Raw genomic sequence first — 23773 nt, 5'->3', positions numbered from 1 at the left:
TACCTATGTACAGACTCTTGAGAAATAATAAATCACTGCTGTTTTAAGCCAGTGTTTTGAGTTGGTTTTTAAACATACCTATAGATATCAGAAACATACTTTTTTCGTTATTAGTGTCATGTTTAGAAAGCCTCTGCCACTTCATATTATAAAAATATAAACCTATATTTTCCTCTAGTGCTTTTATACTTGAATTTGTACATTTAGCAGTTCAATTGTTTTGGCATATGATATGATCATAGTATCTAATCTTGTTTTTCCAAATAGTTATCTGGTTATTCGAATAACATTTAGTAAATAACCATCCTTTTCCTGCATTGATTTGAATGTTACTTTTACCATATCTTAAATTTTGAATACGCCTTAATAGGACAAATCCAAAAGAAAAATGTTCAAACCTACTTTCAAATACAGAAGCCATTAAGCCAAATTAGTAGTATCTTTTATTAAAATTCCATATTTTCATATTATGCAAGTGTATGCAAACTTTATTATAAATATTTTCTACATTTGAAGAAAATCAAAAACATGTGTTTTCCAGCATTTCGTCATGAAAATAGTCTTATTCAGAATGCTTTTTAGCATTATATTCACTGTAATATGATTTTACTGGTACTAATTAACCCTGGTCTTGTAATGTGGTTTCTACAGCTCCCTGACTGTGTATTAACCAAATGACCTTAAGTCAGCGCTAATCCAACTGAAAACTGAGAAGCTGAGAAGGCTTCACTGCAATCTACAAATATGAGATAAAATTCAAGTCAATTTTTTCCACATTACAAAAATATTGGAAAAAGAGATCTTGTTACATTCCAGGTAGAACACTGTCAACATGCGGGTCTCATGGGAGTTTCTCAGTCCCTTAAAATGAAATCTGTAAGAAGATATTTCATGGAAATTATCGTAATAGCAAGAGTAAATCCTATGTACCTACCAACGAAGCATGCTAACAATGTTAAAAGAGAAATCCAATTCCTAACTCCAAGTAAAAGTATACACTCTTGAGTTGCCTCCTTTTAGCTCTACTCCACTGTCAAAATTTCCCTTCTGACTGAAGCCACTGAATTAGAGGAAGGGGAAAAAGCTTTAAAAGGCAGAAAGAACAGAAAAGCTGACTTCTAAATGGAGTCCCTAGAAAGGACAGTCTGCCCAGACATTACTCCCTCTCCAAAAAAATGTCCAAATGTCCTACATTGATAGGTCTCCTCCACTTGATTTGGTCATGTTGCCTGAAATCCCATCAATTAAAGATTCCTTTCAGTCAATGTTTTCTCTTTCTAAAATATACAAAAATCTGTAGATGTTTACGAGTTTATCAAACATCACATTTGTGTTCATTTGCTCTTTCATTGGATTTTTCTAATAGATTGTGGAAATCACCTGCATTGAAAAAGTGGGATTTTCCTAATTACATTACAAAGCACCTTCATTTTCCCAGTTATCGGCTTTGAAATCTAAAATCATTTTTTAATTAAACTTTTAAACTCAAGATGATTACAGACACACATGTAAAATATACATGTATTATAGGAAATAATACAGAAAGCATATCCTTTACCCAATTTTCCCCAGTGGTCACATCTTGCAAAACTACAGTGTAAAACTGAAACAAACACTGACATTGATACGGAGCATTTCCATTATCACAAAGATTCCTTTTATAGTCACTCCCAGCTTCTCTTTAACTCTGGCAAACAGTAATCTGCTTTCCAATCTATAATTTTATCACTTTAAGAATGTAATATTAAAAAAATCATACATTATATAACCTTTGGGATTGGCTTTATTCACTCAGCCTTGTCTTCTGGTGATTCATCCAGGTCATTGTGTGTATCAGTATTTTGTTCGTTTTTATTGCCCAATAGTATTCCATAGTATGGATATACCACTAATTAACCATTCATCCATTGAAGGCTATCTGGGTTGTTTCCAGTTTGGGGTTATCATAAATAAAAATTCTGTAAAAACTGGTGTATAGGCTTTTATATGAACGTAAGTTTTCATTTCTTTGGGATAAATGCCTATGAGTATAATTTCTGGCTCATATGGTAGTTGCACGCTTAGTGTGTTTAAAAAAAAAAAAAAACTGCTAACCTTTTTCCAGAGAGTTTGTACCATTTTACATTCCAGCTATGAACACATGAGTAATTCCATTGTTCTGCATCCTTGCCAGCATTTGGTGTTATAACTGTTTTTTAAAATTATTATTATTTTAGCCATTTTGACAGGTGTGTAATGATATATCATTATGGTTTTAATTTGCATTTCTCTAAAGGCTATTAATATTGAACATCTTTTAATGTGACTGTCACCTGTATGGCCTCATTGGTGACTTTTCATGTCTTTGCCTATTTTTTACAAGATTGGTTGCTAAGTTTTGAGAGTTCTTCATATATTCTCAATGGGAGCCCTTTGTCCAATATGTGGTTTGTAAATATTTTCCCATTCTGTGACTTTTCATCCTCTTAACTAGATCTTATGCAGGTTAAAAGTTTTTTTAAGTTTGAAGAAGTCCAGGTTATCAATTTTTCCTTTTATACCTTGTACTTTTGGTCTGAGGTTGAAGAATTCTTAGATCCCAAAGATTCTCTCTTATTTTCTTCCTAAAAGCTTTATAGTTTTATATTTTACCTCTAAGTCCTGATCCATTTTGAGTTAATTATGAGATGTGAGACTTATGTCAAGGTTCATTTTTTGCCTATGAATGTTCAATTACTCAGCACCATTTATTGAAATGGCTATCTTTCCTCAGTTGACCTGTTTTGTGCTTTTGTCAAAAATCAGCAGGACATATTCATGTGGGTCCATATATGGATTCTCTAGTCTATTTCATTGCTCCATGTGTCTATCCTCCATTGACACCACACAATCTTGGTTACTATGACTACATAATAAGCCTTGAAATTAGGTAGACTGATTTCTTCCACTTCATTCTTTTTAAAAATGGTTCTAGCTATTCTAGTTGCTTTGCCTTTTCATATAAATCTTAGCACAATATTGTCTATATCCACAATGAATCTTGCTGGAATTTTGACAGAAATTATATAAATCTATATATCAGTTTAAAGAGAAACTAATACCATTGCTATGTCGAGTCTTCTAATCCATGAACAAATGAAGAGAATAAGTCTTTCCATTTATTTAGATCTTCTTTGATTTCTTTCATGAAGGTTTTGTAATTTTCAGCATATAAATGTCCTATTAACATTTTATTAGATTTATACCCAAGTATTTTCAGTTTCTTTGGAGCAACTATAAGCGATATTTTTAATGTCATTGTTTATGTATTCATTGCAATAAAATTGATTTTTATATGTTTATCTTGTATCCCATGACCTAAACTCACTTACCAGTTCTAGATTGTTTTATTAGATTTCTTAGACTTTTCTACATAAAAAATAATATATCATCCACAAATAAGGATAATTTTATTTCTTCCATTCTAATATGTATGCCTTTTAATGCTTTGAAATATCAATGCCCAGGGCCAGAAGTAGGACAAGGTAAAAGAGGTACCTAGGATACAAAATTTAAAGTACTCACTTTAAGTGAGTACACCTCTCTTGCTTCACCGTAGTTCTAGCCTTGTTCTTCCTCATCATTTCTTTCTACTCCTGCAATCACCCTAACTCAGCCCCTCATTCCTATATACCCAGATATTTCAATAGCCTTCCAATTAGTCAGTCTAATTATAGTCACTCCTTGTTCTAACCTATTAAGATGTCTCCAAATATTCTTAAAAATAATTCTCTCCCTCTGGTCAAAAACTGCCAAGAGTGTCTTATTGTTTACATGATATAGTTCAAATTCCTTAGGAAGAGACATAGGCATATAATACTGTCTTAAGTTCCATTGGCTGCAGCAATAGAAACTGACTCTGGTGATAAGTTAAGCAAAAAGGAATTTATTAAAAGGACGGGTGGTAGTTGCTAGAACGTGAAGAAAAACTTAACGACTGCCTGGGGAAAGGGGAGCATGGAAGCTCTGAAGATGTGGATGAAAGGAACTAATAGACTCTTCAGGGCACCAACATTAGAATGAGTCAGCTCCAATCATTCTCCAGCCCAGAGTCAATCAGGTTAGTCATGTGCTCAACCTAGGCCAGGGAAGGACAGAGCACTTTGATTAACTGTCTTACCAAAATAATTCCTAATTGCAGAAGATAGGGGAAGATTCTTGAGGACAGGGCTTTAACAGTGAGATCTGCCACTGTATCTCCAGCATATAGGACCATCTAAAGTACAAGATAAGCTCAGAAAATATTCGCTGAATGAATAATTTGAGAGAAAATACAAGCATCTAATCAAAACAGTAGAAAACGAGTGCTGAACAGGGAAAAATGAGATGCCATCTACAAAAGCTCTCCACAATCTAGCCATACCTTACATGGTTCTGTTCCATTGATTAAGGGATGGATCCCCTAAGCCCTATTAATAATAATTTCCATTATTACATACCACTTTTCAGTATATTGAGTGTTTCTACATATTCAAATTGCATCATCCTTGAACCTCTCATTTACCCAAAATTTCATTCATTCTTCAGTCCATAGCTTTGTCTCAATTCCATTATGAAAACTTCCTGAATAATTTCAGACCATTCTCTCTTCCTTGAAAATATGGGTCATAGCTATGGATTCCTATTTGACTTTTGATGTGTAACCCTTGTCTCAAAAGCTAACATTTGCTTGAGTAGTGGGTCTGGTAAGGCAGGGTCTCATAATTCCCCATCCATTTCTCCTAATGGCTTTTCTCTAATGGCCCTGCACCTAGTACATACTCAACATAAACTGAAGTGAAAGCATTAAGGTACTTATTTTTATTTTTCTCATTGCAACTAAAACTCTTACTAATCTATAGATGAAAGTATATTTTGGCTATAAAATATTGTTACTTATAAAGTTAATGTGAATCTTAATTTTAGAAGCAGGCTGATACAAATTTTATCAAATATACAGTGAAATGATTATTATGCATTATAAATGAATATTACACATTGTGGAAACTAATTTTTAAAGATACCTCTCTTCCCCCCACAATAAACTATGCCTTCTAAATGTCCACCTGCCCTTGTATGGTTTCCTGCCTTTCAATCTGGGCTGGATCGGAGACTCACTTTTGACCAAGAGAATGTGGAAGAGTGATGCTGCATAATTTCCAAGGCTGGGTTATAACAAGCCCTATAGCTGCCATCTGAGTCTTTTGGACTATGTGCTCTAGGGGAGAAGTTTGCCAGCTAAGAAGTCCAAATACCCTGAAACAGCCATGCTGGGGGAAGCCCCACATCGCCATGTGGAGAGGACATGTAGAGAGATGCCCTGCCCGCTCCAACTATTCTAGTCATCCCAACTGAGGTGCCAAACACATGAGTCAAAAAGCCATTTTGGATGTCCAGCCCAGGTGACTCTAACTCCATATTATTGTTTAAAGCCACTACATTTTGCAGTGGTTTTTTTAGGCAGCAAAATGTAACTAAAACACACACTTAAAACATAATCATTCAGTCACATTCAGAACAGGATCATAGTACATGCGTTGTTTTTTGTTTTTTAATTTCAGTCACATCCCTAAATCTATTATGACTTTGTCTTTTGTTGTTGTTTTTCGTGGTTTTATTTTGTTAATTCTATTGTGACTCTTAATTTTATTCCATTATTTCATATTATAAATTATAAATGGCTTATTAATATCGGTAACAACAAAATACATTTTTTGTAAAATCCAATTGTTTATTAAAACATGTAACTTTTAAACATTTCTTGAAAGTAAGCATAATGTCTTGATTATTTGTTTTCTATACAAAGTAGTATATAGTAGTTATTCAATAAAGGTTGAGAATTGAATTGGTGTATGATGGGAAATGATTCTTTGGTGAAAAATTTGACCAGTTGTATTGTACTAATCCACCACTGACCTAGTTAAAAATTTTTAAAAGAAAGAAAGACTTTCTTTGACAACTATTGTCACATCTGTTTAAAATTCTTAAACTTTTATTCTAATTCAGTAGTATCCATTTGAATTCATTATACTCCAAAATGCATAGTGTAATTAACCAACATCAATTCACAAATAAAAATAAAATAATTTGACATTTTAAATGCCTTTGAAAACCTAAAAGGAAATAATTAGAAATATAATAGTCCTTTAACATCGCTTTTGAACAAACAAGAAAACGTTTTTGAAGCCTTGTTCAAACTTTTTACTAAATTTTTGCAAATATCCACATTTTTTGCTAGCTTAATGGAGTAACATTTTCTTAAAAATTTAGTTAGTACTTATTACAATTCTATATTCTATATGTATCATTAATAACTCTTTAAATTTCTACTATAATAGTTTATAAAATTAGTTTCTAAGAAAACCTTAATCATGACTACCTAAAAAATTTATAAACATATCTCTATGGACTAAAACCTCAGTCTTCCATACTTCCTGATTTGCCTGCTATTTCATAAAAGTGAATAGATTTCTAACCATTTCAGTTGTTTGGTTTAAAAAAAGAATGAAAAGTTACTAAAAGGATAAAAGGCAGAGAATTTATTTTATTCTCAATGCACTCATAGTATACTTTTAAGACAGAAAATCTAGAGTCCATCAGCCAGAAAATATATTATAAAACCAATTAGAATAAATTAAGCATGTTCGAAGACTCTCAAGAGGGTCTTCAGAATGAAGCTGCCCACGAGACATGATGTTAATCAAGTAATTGAAAAGAAAAAAGAAAAAAACCCAACTCAGCTTGGTTAAGTGTCTATTCACTGAGATATTTCTGGGTTCAACGAACAAGAAGATATAGGGGAATAGGTGTTTAGGTGTTCCTAAATCACACTCCTCATATTTTTACTACCTTCTTCGGAACTTCTCACACAGTCACTTCACTGACTTCCAGGATATATAGATTGTTATAAATCACTGTAGCCAGGGGGCTGGATAAAAGCGATTCTGATTTTTACCCTTTTATCTTCATAAGACAGAAGTTTAGAGGTCAAGATTCAAAGTGTATCAAGAAAACCTAATGATTGGCTTAGTCTAGATAGAACAATAGAGTACTAGAACAAATTGTGAAACAAAGGGAATTAAACTAAGAATTTGAATTCAATTATAAGGGTGAGGTCAGAAAAATATGAAGATTCATACAAGATCAAAGTATAAGGAAAAGTAGAAAGATGGGGCAAGCAAGGTGCACAATTTAGATTCAGGTTAGGAGAGGTAGGCCAGGAATAGTGAGATCAGATCCCAGAGGCAGAAGATGAGGCACTGAGGTCTGAAGTCACCAGCTGACATGGCTCCCTCGTAGAGAGGAGAACACGCTACCTAAATGGTCTCTGCATGTTCTACCTTCACCCAACTGTAATGCATGTGTTTATCCCTAAACACTTAGGGATACACACCAAGGGTCCCAGTATAGCTTTTCCACACTTTCCAGAGGCAAAATGTTGAAAAGTTTTCTCCTGGTGTTCCCACAGCAGTGCCAGAGCAGATAAATAAATGGTTGCACCTTTATATGATCCTTACTTATAACTTTTTATGATCCTTACTTATAACTTTTTATGTGGGAAATGACCAAGTAACTCCAAAGAGATAAAATAATCATTTTACCTTCTAAGATTTCTGGTGTCTTCTTCTTTGAATATAAAAATGTATACTAAAAACCTTCACTGCATATTACAGTAAAAAAACTAAAAAGGAACAGAACTATAAATCTAAGAAAGCACAGTGGATAGTGGCTATACAAGAATGTATACCCTTTGAATAATATAAATCATAAAACCTCAGTATTAAATACCTTTCGACCCACTGAGATGCTTGGAAAGATTATAATGGAAGAAAAATGATTGTATTATACTCAAGTTAGAGAGTCTGTACTTTTCTATTCTTTAAAACCATGATCCCAATGCACCAAGACCTTACTCCCTAATAATAATTGATCAAAGGAGAGATTTCACTGCTTACCTGTACTGCAGTCAGTGAAAGATCAGAACCTGTAAGAACCTGCCAACAAACTACTCCAGACAAGTACAAAATCTATGAAGTGTAAGGAGTATATGCCCCACACTATAAAGAAAAGAAAATCTTACAGCTTTTTCTAAAGCATCAATCAAATCAGAACGAAGTGCCACAGAGAGGATTTTGCTTTATGAAGTGCTGGCTTCCTTCAAGGTCATTCATGACAGTGATGCAAAGATGTCTGCAATACTGTGCTTTCAGTCTCGACACTAGAGAACTGCCTAGGGTCCTTACTTAATGAGTTTACTAGCTGAGCTTCATGTTAATAGAAGCAGTTGAGTTCTAAAAAAAAAATTTTTTTAAATAGCTCAGTGCAGTCTCTTTCACAGCTACAAAAAAATTAAGAAATGCACTTATTCTAAAGTAATGAATACTGATTTAAAATACATGTGACATCTGAAGAGTCACTAAATACTACAAATGGCAGTTTTTCTCATTTATTTACCATTCTTCTCAAAATTTATAAAATATTTACCTTTTAAAACGGAACCTCATATTTGTTGCTCTCCTTTCTTCCTAAACACATTGTCGTTTACTAAACCTCAGATTGTTGAAAGACAATCCAAGTTATAAAGGCTGTAAAAAGCCTAAACCAATGAATTGTGGAGCAAGATGAGAATCAGGAAGCAGATAAATCTGAAAATGCAGATTTAGCATACAATTTTTTTAACTATCGGAATGTACCTGTACCTCTGCATTAAAAAGGAAAGAGGACCACTGAGTACTCTGCATATATTTAATATATTATTCTATTACTATACTATTGAGGAAGTCTAAATTAGTCTATTATTCTATCAATGTTTTTTCCTTGATAATCTTATCTGACCTTCCAGTGTAAGATTCATCACTGGTGACCACCCACATATTTCCTAAGCCCTCTGGCTATACTAAAGTACTTCCATTTTAAACTAGCTTCCCTGAGAATATTATTAGAATCAGAGGCCCTCAAAAGGATCATATTTTGCTTTTTCTCTAAGATCCTCTGGCCACGCTCACAGGTCAAAAACTATATGGCCATGAAAACCAAAAGTAAATTCCAAAGAGGTTACCAAGAAAGACTCGTGTCTCCTCCTATGACACTACAGTCACAGGAGGAACCAAGAGACTCTAGATGTCTCTTTAAGTATATATCCATAAAAACGATCCAAATAATACTGTTTAGAAAAATTTTACAATTAAAAGTGCCACAATAAACTTAAATAATAATACTTAGTACAAACAATAATATTCAATATTAGCAAGAAAGCCTAAAACAGACCATAAAATACCAGCAAAAATATTCTCATTTTCCAAACTCCCCTGAGAAGTATGTCACTACTTCCTTGGACTGCTTTATTCCTTGTGGTATCCTTTAACATACTGCCTGATGCTCAACAGATACTCAAAAACATTTGTCCAATGAAGCAATAAGTAAAAAAACGAAATTAAGCAAAATATAGGCACTAACTCCCTGAGGTTAGTGGAGTATCATTTAGTATGCAGAACTAATACTTTACAAATTACTTAAAGTATAACCAGAGAGCTTACGATATATGGACAGTCAATATTCGGACACTTTTGTTTTGAAAAAGGTATTTCAATAAATATTTGTAACTTATTTACTCCAAAGTTACTTTATTAGCAAGCAATACACTATACAGTAAGAGATGTTTATAACTAAAATTTATTAAAATAATTACAGATTAACAAATTCTAAATCTACTAAGTTTAATATCAAATATAGTATAAAACCTTCAAAAAACAATTAAATACAAGCTAAATAACTTCTTAATAAACTCAACCATATTGAAAAGAGTTAACTCCATTATTTAACATGGATGTTAGATGTCCACTCTAAATATCTTTTAATTTCTGTCAACTACATGTTTCCAAGCATTGAAAAAATCCTAGACTAACCTCTCTATGTCCTCCTATGCAATCTCTTTATATCTTGGCTTCATGGTATTTTCCACTGTCTGCCTTAAACAAAGAGTCCTTGCTGGCATTGGTTTGTTGCAAGTCAGTATTTAGCTCTCTCTTTCTGTAGCTAAGAGAGAGCAACCATCTGCTTCCCACAGCTTTTCAGTCCTGTGATAGCTTTCTGCTCTTTCCTCTTTCAACTCAGAAACAGAAAGCAAGAGATAAAACAAAGCATTTTAGGTCCGCAAGAAGCTACAGAACACCCAGGAGAGTTTCTTCCCGATCATGAAAATGCTTTCTTAGCAACCAAGTTACTGAGCCCAATTAACATCCATTCTCTTTCAATATTCAGTTTATATTGAAATCTTTTTGGTTAAGCCCTTCACTTTTACAATGAGCTTTCTGGCAGAGGAAAAGGTGCTTCTGTCTTAAAGGAGCCAGGTCTTTTCTTCTGAATGTAACTGTAACGTGAACTTAACATAAAGTGTTAGATGATCACCTAAACATGATGTAACATAGAAATGGCATAGAAACTAAGTGTAAGGAACCAACATAGGCCTAAAGCAAGACTGAAACATATCAAAGCAACCATAGACTGGATACCGGGGAGAATAAGAGATATGGAAAAGAAGCTTTTATAGCTGTCAATGCCTTATACTTGCCTTGGCTGATTTATATCCCTTCCCCATGACCAGCAAAACCCAGGTGACCACTAAATAATCACAATATCAGTAGAATCCCAGGGAAGAGATGAATGAAAGAGAGAGGCACAGACAGTATCAAACCCAAAGAATTTCCTTTCAGGCTAGAAAGTAAAAAATTTAAACTAGTGAGGAAACAGCATTTCAAAGTCAGGGACAAGTTCAGAAGTAGTGAAAACTATAACATTTAAAGAAAAAAAAGTGGTTTTATAAAAATGTATATTTGTACAAAAGACATTCTCCCCCCTTCCTGAGATTTCAAGCTGTGAGACGGAGGTTACATTTTTCTCACAATTAAATTATTATACTACATTCCAGTTAAAGTAAAGAAAATGACAGAAATATTATGCAATAGGTTATTAGTTGTCTTCTGATGTTCATTTTCCAGGTTTTGATGAAGCAAAATCCTTTGTTGAATAAATTTAAAGTTTCTTTAAATTTTATACATAATGCAACATGGAATGACTTGTATATGGTAATTTATAATGGGCACCATAAATCATCCTTTGGCAGGTTTGGTAGCAGCTCTCCAACATCAACATGCAAGTCCACTGTATCTCAAAGCAATCCTTGCTATTAACAGTCATAATATCAAATTTCAGAACCAATTTTGTTTTCTAATGTTGTCACTTAACCTCTGTAGGACTCTATCCCCCTTGCACAAAGATTTATTCTGAAATGGTAAAGCTGCTTTAAGGTAGCATTAATAAAAAATTAATACTTGTTAATCCTTGGCTTTCATTATCTCATTTGATCTTCATTAAAAACCTGTGAGGCACCAACTGTTACAAGACGCTTTTCTCATTGAGGCATTTGATGGTGAAAAAGAGTGGGGAAAGAAATATAAACTTTTTAAAGTACCTGCCGCAATATGTGTTTTACTGTCACAGCAATGGCCTTGCGTTTTCTTCCATGATATCATTTAATGCACATATCAACCCCCTCTTCCACACAGCTCTCCAGTTCCTCACCTCCTGACTCCCTTAAGTATTTGGGATCCAGGTTTACAGATGAGAGATTTGAGGCTCAAAAAGTTTCAGTAACATGTTCAAAGTACACAATTTAAATGAGGAAAAGTAGGGATTTAAAACCAAATTTGCCCAACTCCAAAGCCCTTGCTTGCTCTTTCAACCATGCCACACCACCTGCTACTCAAAGCCAGAGCAGCCCTATTACGCTACTCTCTGAATCCCTTCCACTGACTTTAGCAATCACCAAAGGTCTAAGTAATATTTTCCAAATGTGAGGCATGCACCATTAGTAGGTTCTGAAATCAATTGGTGGCCTCAACCAGCATTTAAAAAAATAAAATAAAATAGAGCAGAATAGATTAATAGAGTAGAATGGATCAGAAAGAATAAGAATTGTTTAATAAACCTTGGTTTAAGGTATGTGTGCGGAGAATGTAGTAGGTCTTGATGCAAACTGTATTTCTTTTTGTGGGTTTATATCAAAAAAGTTTGAAAGCCTCTGGTCTCAGAGGATGCTCTCACACAGACCTGGATCATAGAGAGACTTATCAAGGGACTGGAAACTACTCAGTGCTCAGCCATGTTCACTTAAATAACATCAGGAAGCACAAGACAGGAAGCCCCTTCTCAGACAAGGCAAAAAAAGGATTATCTAGAATCAGCATAGTAGGAAGATGTTGATTGTATAATTACACACCTCCTTCACAGCAACTCCAGTCCATCAAGAAGATAGTGTGGTTTATTTTTTACACACTAATTATGTAATTATCCATAACATTAAATCAGTTCCACCTGATTCAGTCTATCACAGGTTTCCTGAAACATTCATTTGTTTATTATTTTTAAAAAGAACACTAAACTACCAATCATCGTATATGTAAAAGTTCTAATGTGGAAACTGGTAAACTTTTCTTGAAAAAGATCTTCTGTCAAATATAACACTTTTGGTCTTTTTAGATAAATGGCAATTGAAATTGCACGTTAATATACCTGGGAGCTTTTACAAAACAGATTTCAGAAAAGTATGCTCTCATTTTTTTCTTCATTATTTCATAAAATGCCTATCATAGGGCAATAATACCACATTGGATATTTTCACGAAGTACTTTTCTATAGAATAAAACTAAATGTGCTTTATAATACTTCTTTTGGTATGTCATTCATTCAAAATAATTTCTTGAGAAAGTGCTACAAAGATAAATAAGCTATGGATCCTACACTCAAGAAAACAGCAATTTATTAAGGGAGATACATACATTAGACCCTACAGCTTCCATTCAGCCCCTTCCATTCAGCACCTCTAAGCAAAGCTATAAATAAACCCAAGCTACGAGCCAATACCAACAACATCTGTAGACCACCCAGAAAAACTCACCAGATGCCCTCTAACAAGCAAGCAACTAAAACAAAGGATACACAACACAGACAAGGACCAGGGCCAGGGAAAAGCATGCAAGCTTTAGACTCCATCCAGTTCTCCTACCCACATATTCATACAATCTCTCAGCTCTGCCTAACCCTTTAAACCTGTCTGACAAAGTTAAATACCATTCATCCATGGACAGCGAAGAAGATCTAGCACATTCCAAACCGGTTAGGCAAATCACTCAGGATCCTCCTCCCTTTCTCCCAGCCTAACTTCACTGCAGTCTCATCCCTACCTAACTTCAAACCTATGACACCATCATTCCCTCTAACTTTTAGTGGTTAGTGTTTTATACTTGACTTCCTGGTATTTAAACCTTAGCTTTTCTTAATGGATTCTGAGTTGGTCTACTCTCCGTCTCTCAGCACTTCTCATTAAGTTAAATGGAAATCCCAGATTCAGGATCCTAACAACATACCAGCAACCAGGCCAATGCCCCCAGGACAGGAAATTTAGATAAACCATACTAAAAACTCCAACTACTCCTCAGACCTTTCTAAAGTCATAATACAACACTCTCCCATTCCACCCAAATTCCTTTCTTTAGTGCAGAGACCCTCTTGCTTCCCCCTACTACCTTCTATACCCACCATCAGCCATTCCCAAGAACCCAAAATGTAATATGTGGTGGAAAATGTACTGGACTCCTTCTGGAAGGTTAATTCCAACAATTCGTGTCACCAAGTGAGCACAATTCGAAAAAATATTTTTTGGAAGTTAGATTCTCACCTCAAGAATGCCCAGAATGTGCTACGGCCTCTCCTAGTACTGAGAGTCACTGTAGAAACTAAGATTGGTTAACAGGCTCCTAAGGTACAGATGGAATCCTTTCCCAGTCATCAAGTTTCTTGTTGCCAGATTCCAACCATGTGTTTTTAAGTCAGTCTGACTTATCAGGATGCCAGCTGTCAAACTGAAAAGCTATGGGCACTTCAGCTTCCAATATGCTCTAATTAGCTCTATGGCCATGACTCTTGACTTGGTTTCTCCCCCCTTCCTGCCCTCTAGGTTTACCTTGGTTTGCATAGGTTGACCTTCAACACTCCCCAAGGACTGTGATTTAGGGAAGATATTAGAACTACTGCCACAAAATAATAGTGAAATGTTAGAAAGGAAGAATAAAAAGAATTCATTGTCACCAGTATCACAGAGACTAAAAGACGAGAGAATTTCAAGAAGGAAAGGCTTAGTCAATAGTGTCAAATGTTACAGTGTGGTCAAGGAGAATGAAGACACTAAATGTGGTGATTACAAGGTAACTAGTACCTTATGAGGAAGCAATTTTCATAGCTTGATTTTGGTAGAAGTCAAAAGAACAAGAGTTGAAGTTTAAATGAGTAATAAAAGAGTGAAGGTATTATAGATTATTTATTCAAGAAATCAGGTAGTGAAGGAAAGAGAAAGAGGATTGTAGAAGAGGACTAAGAAGTGCCAATATACAGCATAAACATGTAGGGCCAAGAGCCATGGAATCTTGGTATTGTGAGCATGACAGAGAAGGTTAAAGTCAAGACTATGTAAGGAGACAAGACAAATAAAAAGGGACTGATGTCATTGAGAGTCTTGAGACAAAAAGAGTGTACAGAGAATGTTCGGAGTAAATAAAGTTGAAAATAAGGAGGTTATAAACAGAGAAGAAGACTTTAGAGTTTGAGATCATCATTGTACTTTGTCCCTTTTGTTTCACATCTAACAAACCTGAAGAGAGGCTGAAAATAACCTACTTCACAAATAAATACTGGAAAGAGAGCATTTAACAATATCACTTTAAATTAGTCAATGGTCATTTTAATGATCTCTTCCAAAAGTCTGGTCACTTTCAGACTACAAGTACTTTCTTTTTCTTCAAAATAAGGTAGGGTCGAGCAACTAAGCATAGAAATCAGATTTAATTAGCCAGGCTGCTGTACCCTCTGACTCACTTGCAGTTTTTCAGGCATCCATCCAGATGTTCTTCTTTGTTTTATCAAATAAGAAATATTTATTGTTTGAAACACCTCAGTTTGGGGGTAATTTGTTATGCATCAAAAGATAACATACTACAATATCTCCAATTTCAGTCCATCACTATGAAATTCATTCCAGATTTTCCATATTTGTAACTCCTTTCTCTGAGAATGAGAAACATGGCAACCATTATCCTTAAGACAGTAACTTATTTGTCAATCCCCCTCTATGTAACCAGTCTTCATTCTCCTCCCCCATGTTTTCATTCTCCTCACCCTTCAACACCCCTTTAATAAATAAAGTTGTTGTAGGCCCATCCAGATGTTCCTTTATGTAAGTAATACTGCCAGCTTGACAGCTTTCCACCTCTTTCAATCCATTCAAAACTATGGCTGAGACAAACCTGTAATCTCTATCCCAAGGTTCCTTTGAGGTCAGCTAGAAATAGATGTAAATTCTCTCAATGTATATACATTCAATCTTCTCTCACAAATACTAAAACTAAGTTTGCTAAGAATGAAGAATATTTCTAAAACAGCATATTTGCAAGCACCATATACAAGAACATTATTGAAGCTCCCATATCCCGTTTATACAATCAAAAACAATAGTTAAAAACACTTCGGTACCTCCCTCTTAAAAGAGTTTTTCCCCTTAGCTTTCTACTTTGAATACTTTTAACACAGTCCAATATTTGGTTACTTCTATTTACTTTAAGGTGAACTTATTATTCACTCTTAGGCCCATAAATTCAGGAATAAACTTTAACAAATATTCATGGCCACCTCATTTAATAAGTGCCATTTAATAAATAGACAGTAAATTGATAATGGCAAAATATTTAGTCTAACATTGCTGACTTTTAGTTAAATTAGCAGTATACTGGGGACAGAGGAAAGTTTAGATAGTTCCAGTTCAGAAAAATCAAGATATAGGCTGTATTCATTTCTGGCACTTCTGTGACAGACACTGGCTAGATGCTAAAAATGCAGCAGTGATTGAAGTGATCTAACCAGGTCAGTGCTTAGAGTACACTAGGGTTCAGAACCACTATTCCAGTTTGAAAATGTTTTGTTTTCTCCCTGTAAAATAATCCATTTGCATTTTTAATAAAGGCTCTTCAATAGTGAGCATTTCAGGTATTAGTGGAAGAAATATTGAAGATTATTTGGGTCCTGTTCTATAAGTAGCAATCTGTACGTACTACTATCCCTAGCTCAGGGCAATGGTTTTATAGTAAAATAATATTCTATGTAATAGTCTTTATCTGACTGCTGAAAAAAAATCCTGACAAGTAGCTAATTTCATTCAAGCTACTAAAAAAAACAAAAAATAACCCTTTAAACATCTGAAGATCGCAGTTTACTATGAGATTCCACATTTGAATTTTAACATTCGATTTCATCAGAGTATATGACAAGATTGTTTTTGAGCCCTGCATAGAAAATTATGCCTATGGATATTCCTTTCACTCCAGAAAATATTTTTTTAAATTAACCATTTCAATTTAACTAAGGAAGAAAAAGAATTTTACATATAATTAATAAAATAATTTTGAAAACTCAAATATTTTAGATTTTATTTAATCTTTGGTGATATCCAATCTCATTGTAATGTATTCCAAGCAATATATTCCTCTCCACACTTGGAGATTTCACTGACGTAAAAAAAAAAATCAAAGGGGAGAAAGAAGCACCATATAGTGATTTCACTTTCATTTGTTTTAGATTTGATTATAAAATCAAGCAGGCTCAGCAATTCTCCATGTAAATAGACCCAAATAAAGTTTGAAATCCCCAATCAACTTATTAGGTGTTTTCTCAAGGCTATATCATGAAAGCATCTCAAACTCATAAAAATAAATGGGAGGAATATATAATTTATTAAAATAATGCTCTGTGTCCTTCCTCCGAAACAACTGGTTCCTGTCAGACCTTTACAACTGGACATAAGCATTCTACATTGAAAGTAAGATTTTCATACAGAAATATCAGCTCAATATTTTCTCAAGTCCATATCTATGGCTAAAAATGATCTTACTTTTAATTTAAGGAAAACATCTCAATATTAGAACTATACATAAAAGAAGCTTTCTGATATAACTCATTGATGAGTTAAAATACAATGGCTGTGGCAGGTGCCTTTATAAAGCCTTTTTTACTAGCTTGATAAATAGAGAATTAGTTACCTATCTGGATTGATTCAACTCGATTTCTCTCTCGCAAAAAAAGAAAAAATAGATTCTTTGCTCTGCCAAGGAGAACGCAGCACAGAGAATTTCAAAGGTAGAAGGAAACCAAAAAAGTTATAAGTTCTCACTCTAAACCTAACACACTCTCTGAATTTTGCAAAGTGGTATTACTTGGTACCAAGGGCCTAGAGAAGAAAGAAGATTCTGAAGGATCTGCCTCTATAAAAGACTTCTTGGCTTCATAGCAGAACACTAAGCTGTTTTAAGGCCCCAAAGATCTTTTTAGATAGTTCAAATAGTTTTAGTGCCGCAAATCTATATGTGGTTTCTGATGAGTTCTAAGAATAAGTAAACAAATACTTCTGTCATGTAGTAGTTAAAGAAATATAGTTTGTATAATACTATATTTAGTATAATATTTAGCAATTTTGTTGGAACTGTAAATCCTGATCAGACCTGATTGCTATTCAGAATATCCTATACTCTCCCCTGTCAAACACCACACCACTTTATGGCATGTATTCATACTCTAAATTAAATAAAATTAAAATTTACTTTGTTTTGGAGTTTTTTAAAAAACATAAAAGTGGGATTGGGGTCTGCTGTATTAATACTTATTTTGTTTAAATATCCATTTATCAGCATGAGGTTCATCATATCAATAAATAAACACCAAGTCACTACTTACATGAATCCACACACATTAATTATAACAGACTTTCTGGTATTTTCACATTGCTTTAATAATTACATTTTCAAATAGTAGGTATATCATGCTTACCACTCATCATTTACATTTATCAGCACGGCTATACTTCAGTTTAAAAATAGCAGCTGCTTTACAGGGAAATTGTTAACACTAACTGAGAACTGTGGCTCATGATTTATTTCAATAAAAAAAACTATGATATTCTGACATATGAGTCTATTTTGGAGAACTCATCCTAAAAGTCACTTAATAAAATCCTTAGGGCAAATGAGTATATTTGAAGACCAGGTTACCTCATTACATCGTCATTCTCTGAATATGTTCTTTTGGCAATTGAGATCATCTTCTGTTACTAATTTTCAGCTTTATGCTTTAGGGAATTTATGATAGGTTGTTTTTGTTGAGGGCTCTCTATAATATTCTACCTAACCTGGACCAAGGAAAGTTCCAGTTAGTGTATAACAAGGCCCTAGGACAAAAATCCTTTTATCCAGTAGCATACTATTGCTATTTTTATGACTGTATCATTCTCATAGTTTTAAAAAATGTAATCTGAAGGTGGAACCTGAGGCTCTAAAGTAATGAAGATAGTAAATGAATAAATAAAATATGTTCAATACCCATCTCTAATACCTCTTCAAAAGGAAGAAATGAAACTTTAGTAATCTAACTCAGACAAAAAAAATCTAAACTTCAATAATATATACATATAAAAATCGCTGATCAACTTAAAATATGTATGGGTATCTGAATTGAATTAATCAAAAGAACAATATCTGAGCCATCTATTCTATGAAAATAATTCAGAATTTCATAAATGAAGAAGTTAAAAAGAAAAATCAAAGCGATGTCAGCCAAAAACTAGCTCTTAGGCTTTCTTCTAAGCATTCATTAATAATTTTTCCTACTGATTATTAACAATCAATATCCATGTTTAATATTCATCTCATTGTTTCCTTTTATTAACAGTGTTTAATGCTAAACATGGTAGAAAACTTACACTTTGTTTCACTACTCTAATCATTGAAGTCTTTCTTAGCCAGTAAGTTAATTTAGAACCTTACAAAAATTTTTTAAAGTTTCCAGCTATTTTGCAGTAACATACACATGAGTTTTAAAGGTTAATGACTAATTTTTATCAAAAACTATCTAATTAGAATATAGAGCTTGTGTTCCCACTTCCATTCTCAAACTATTATTTTATTTATATAAATAAGGCTTTTATAAGGACTTTCCACAATAAGTTCATATTCATTAAAGCAGAACAATTGTTAAATCATCGTTTTCACTACTGTTAAATGATCATACATTAATTTCACTAAGAAAATTCTTCAATTCAATCCAAAAAAAACCATGTTGATAATGTGAAGTATTAGCATCCACATCACTTTATGGAAATAAGAGTTCCATATAATAAGATATCCTAAGAACCAGTGTTGATTATGTTAGCTCCTGTTGAAAATATTCATTTGTATTTAGAAGATTTTAAATAGAGGCAATGGATTTCTTTTGGTCACTGCTAAAAATCTTGTTTAAAAAAAATCACCATAGTCTTGTTTGTTATTTCGCAAACTCAGAAATGTCACAAGCAAATCATATTAACTGTTTTCAACAATAAATGTCCTATCTAATATGATTAACCTATAAGAACTCCTTTTCAAACCCTCACACACTGCTGGAACTGTAAACTGATACAGCCACAATGGAAAAGAGTATGGAGGTTCCTCAAAAAACTAAGAATTGATCTACCATATAACCCAGCAATCCCTCTACTGGACATTCACCCCAAAAACTTGACAACATATATCCAAAAAGATATTTGCACACCAATGTTCACAGTAGCATTATTCACGGTGGCCAGGACATGGAAGCAACCGAAGTGTCCTATGATAGAAGACTAAATAAAGAAGCTGTGGTACATATATACAATATTACTCAGCTTTAAGAAGAGATGAAATACTGCCCTTTGCGACAACATAGATGGACCTCGAGATAATCATGCCAAGCGAAATAAGCCAGACAGAAAAAGTTGAAAACCACATGATATCACTTATATGTGGAATATAAACCTAAAAGCAACAAAAGAATAGGACAAACAGAAACTCATGGACATGGACAATAGACTCATGGTTACCAGAAGGTAGGGGAAAAGAGAGGAGGGGAGAGGGGGGAAGTAGACGGGGTAAAAGGGGTCAAATATGTGGTGACAGAAAGAAATCTAACTATGGGCAGTGAACATACAATGAAATATTTATATGCCTTACTGTTGAATTGAACACCTGAAACTTACTGGAGTTCGTTAACCATAATAAAAAATAAAATTAAAATTAAAAAATAAAAATAAAATAAAATAATAAATAAACAAATAAATAAGAACTCCTTTCCCCAAAACCAGAACTAAAAAATGCCCCAATATATTTAGTAGATTTCTAAATACAATCTCATTCTCTTAACTACCATTTGAAATCATATTTTAAAAATTTAAAGGTATAGATTATAATTTTCACACATTATTTCACTTATATATTCCATCATATTTCATTTTGATTTTTAAAAACCCCATGATTATCTACACATCATTGTAGATAATCTCACAAGCATAAAAATCATGAATCAAGTTAAGACCGCCAGATCTCGTTAGAACAGGAAGTAAGTGATTTCCCACACCTTACATCACCAAATTTAAAAAATTTTTTGAAACGACTATTAGCAGAGACATTCCTTTGGACATCTTTAAATAGGAAATGTGATGTACAGATATGGAACAGATATAGAACTACCGCGTTTTACATTTTAAAGCTAATTCAGAGGTCCCCTAGCTCAGTCTTCTACATAATACAAAACTCCTTTCTATAATATTAGAAGCTAGGTTATAAATTGGTGGCCCAAGGACCACTTAAAGCCCATAAATATAGCCTATTTGGCCTGAACAGATTTTTTCTTTTTCAATTAAGCCAACACACAAAAATCCAAATCATTTCCTTTTCTTGAAAATCCACCTGGAGCTGCATGCGTGCTGACCCTTTGGATGAGTCACGCCCTCTCCCTTTCTCCACAGCTCCTACCACTTCCCATCAGCCCACTTCACTCTCTCATCATCTGCCTCATACTTTAAGCAAATGAGCATTTCGGTGGGTGATCACTGTTCCAGAGAGAGAGTTATCCACTCTGTGGCTGAACATATCCATGAAAGGGGAGAGAGCTCACAACTTTACATGCTGACCTATTTCATTGTAGGCAACTCTAAATATTAGAGAGATTTGTCTAGAATAATTTCCAGACATGAACTAATTCTCTCAGAAACAAAGTAAGTCTACTTTCTCTTCCACAGGAAAGTCTTCTAGATATATCTGAAGACAACTAACTTTCCCAGGTCTTCAGTTCTAGTTTACCATCCCCAGGGTCCCCAAAATATTTTTCATAATAATGTTTTCAAGCCCACCCATGGCCCTCGGGCATGCTTCTCTACATGGATGAATTCTATTTATAATTTATCTTTAAACTATTATTTTATGTATTCATGTATTACATATTCTAGTTATCAATATTCTTCTTCACATGTAATAATGTAATATTTCCATGATATAGATCAGTGATCCTCAAACTTTTTGATCTCAGGAACCCTTTACACATTTTTTTTCTGATTTTTTTTTTTATTTACCCTTTACACTTTTAAAATTCATTGAGTATTCCAAAGAGCTTTTGTTTAAGAGAGTTAAAACTATTGATATTCACTATATTAGAAGTTTATATTGAAATTAAAAAGTGCTTATTAATTCATTTAAAAAGTTAATATAATAACATATTTCTACAAAAAATAAATATATTTTCCAAAACAATATAAATTAGTAAGGAAAGGAGCACTGTTTTACATTTTTGCAAATCTTTTTAAAGTCTAGCTTAATAGAAGATAGCTAGGTTCTTGTAACTATTTCTGCATTCAATCTGTTGCAATATCACAGGTAGGTAGCCTCTGGAAAAATCAGGGAGAACGAGAGTAAAAAAGTATAAATAACATCTTAATATTATTATAAAAATAATTTAGACTCTGTGGACCCCTGAAAGCATCTCTGGGACGCCATCCCAGGGATCCCTAAACCATACTTGGGATCCATTTAATTAATGTAGCTTAGGTTCCAGTTAGTTTTTCTAGTATACATGGCATTCATTTCACTTATCTTGAGCTTACAGTCAACTAAAATCACCAGCTCTTTCTCAAACAAATTGCTGTCATGTCAAGCCTCTCACTTTTCATCTAAATGCAGACCTTTTGCATATATTTCCTCATAGATCCTATTTTGTTGGTTTCAGGTTACTCTCTGGTAGTCAACACTTTTAGTGCCCCATCCAGGTCTCCTTAAAGCCAGTGCACCTATCTCTACTCAGCTGTTTTGATTGTTGGTTGGTAACACAGAGCTGCCCTCTTTTCTGAAGAATTTCTTGGTTAAAACTGGAACTATCTTGCTTAGGAAGGTAGTGTCCACCTCCACTTTGGCCAATGGCTCACTGACAAGCTGATGACTGTCACAGAGTACAAAAGGCCACCTCAAGGAACAAAGTGAGACTAATTCTGGATGTTTTTTGTGCTTCAGAGTTTCCCAGGAGAAAAGACTAAAGTAAGTGTTTAGTTGAGACCACATTCTTCCTTAGCTTTTTTGTCCCTTGTTCTGTCCTGCTTCTGTCACTCTCTTTCTCCTAAGAGCACATCCCTAGTAAGTCACTTGAACAGAAATCTCCATCTCAGGCTCAATCTAAGGCATCTTTCATGCCAGCAAGAGTACTGCAATACTGACTCTATCATATATCATATTAACTAACCATTTCAGCTGTGTAGCATCTCAAATATGCTACACATTCTATTATAGAGTAGAGCAGTAGTTCTCAAAGTGTGGTCCCTAGAGCAGCAACATCAGCATCACCTGAAAACTTATTAGAATCACAAATTCTCAGGCCCCACTCCAGACCTACTGAATTTAAAAAAAAAAAAAAAAATCATAGAGATGGGCCATAATGATCCAATCCATCACTATTGTATATTTCAGTTGGTTCTATTTTTTCCTATTATAAAAAAATGAAGATGCTTGCAGGTAGATCTTCATGTACAGTTCTGATTACTTTATAAGTATTTGTCTGCAATTTACTCTGATGTAAAAGTGCTACATCAAAAAGAAGGTGTACGGATAGATGAATAGAGGGACTGATATATAATAAGGCAAGCACAGCAAAATGTTAATGGTAGAGTTTAGGTGATGAGTACATGAATGTTCACTGAAAACCCTTTCAATTTTTTCATATGTTTGAAATTTGTTGAGAAGTGTTGAAAATAAAAAATTCATATTTTATGAAGCTAAATTCCTAGAATTGGAATAGATTGTTCATAGTATGGGCACATCTTTAAACTTTGTGAAGTTAAAACATCAACCAGAAAGTGTCAGTTCCCTCATACTGTCAACACTATTTTGCAGTGCTTTTCAAATCTCTGCCAACTTGTTAAGCAAAAGCTGGTAATTCATCTTTTAAATCATCATTTCCATGTGCATTTTTTAAGTTAATATATAATGAATTGAAAAGCTTCCTAACATGCTTGGCTTCAGATTTGATATTGGTTATTCAAACCACGAAACAGTAATCAAGATGTGAGCAGCCACCAGGGGCACTTAATTTATTACCAAGCATAATACCCTCTAGAATAATTGGCAAACCAAATTATATTGGCAAGAGTTACTTCTAGGCCAGTGTCATACACAGGCGGAGGGGACTAGTGCCAGATTGCCAAATGGATCTGATTTAATATAGACCCTGAGAAAAAGCTCCTTCTTCACCAAAAAAGTCTCCTCACCCATTTTACCAAGATTCTCAGAACTCTAAGCATTAGTTATTTCTTCCTTTGTGTTGAAGCAATTGGGTCCCCACCAATTCTGTT

At 33.9% G+C, this 23773-nt stretch overlaps 1 protein-coding gene across 8 annotated transcripts in view; it reads right to left on the bottom strand.

Annotated features, from left to right (window-relative positions):
- Positions 1-23773, bottom strand: part of ATG10 (autophagy related 10) — a 199866-nt gene that overhangs the window by 124888 nt on the left and 51205 nt on the right. The window lies entirely within an intron of this gene.

Source organism: Pteropus medius, unplaced genomic scaffold (genome assembly GCF_902729225.1).
Source record: "Pteropus medius unplaced genomic scaffold, Ma_sr-lr_union100, whole genome shotgun sequence".
In the NCBI taxonomy this organism is placed as follows: Eukaryota; Metazoa; Chordata; class Mammalia; order Chiroptera; family Pteropodidae; genus Pteropus; species Pteropus medius.
The sequence above is the reverse complement of the archived record's forward strand: the minus strand, read 5'-3'. Positions and strand labels throughout refer to the sequence as shown.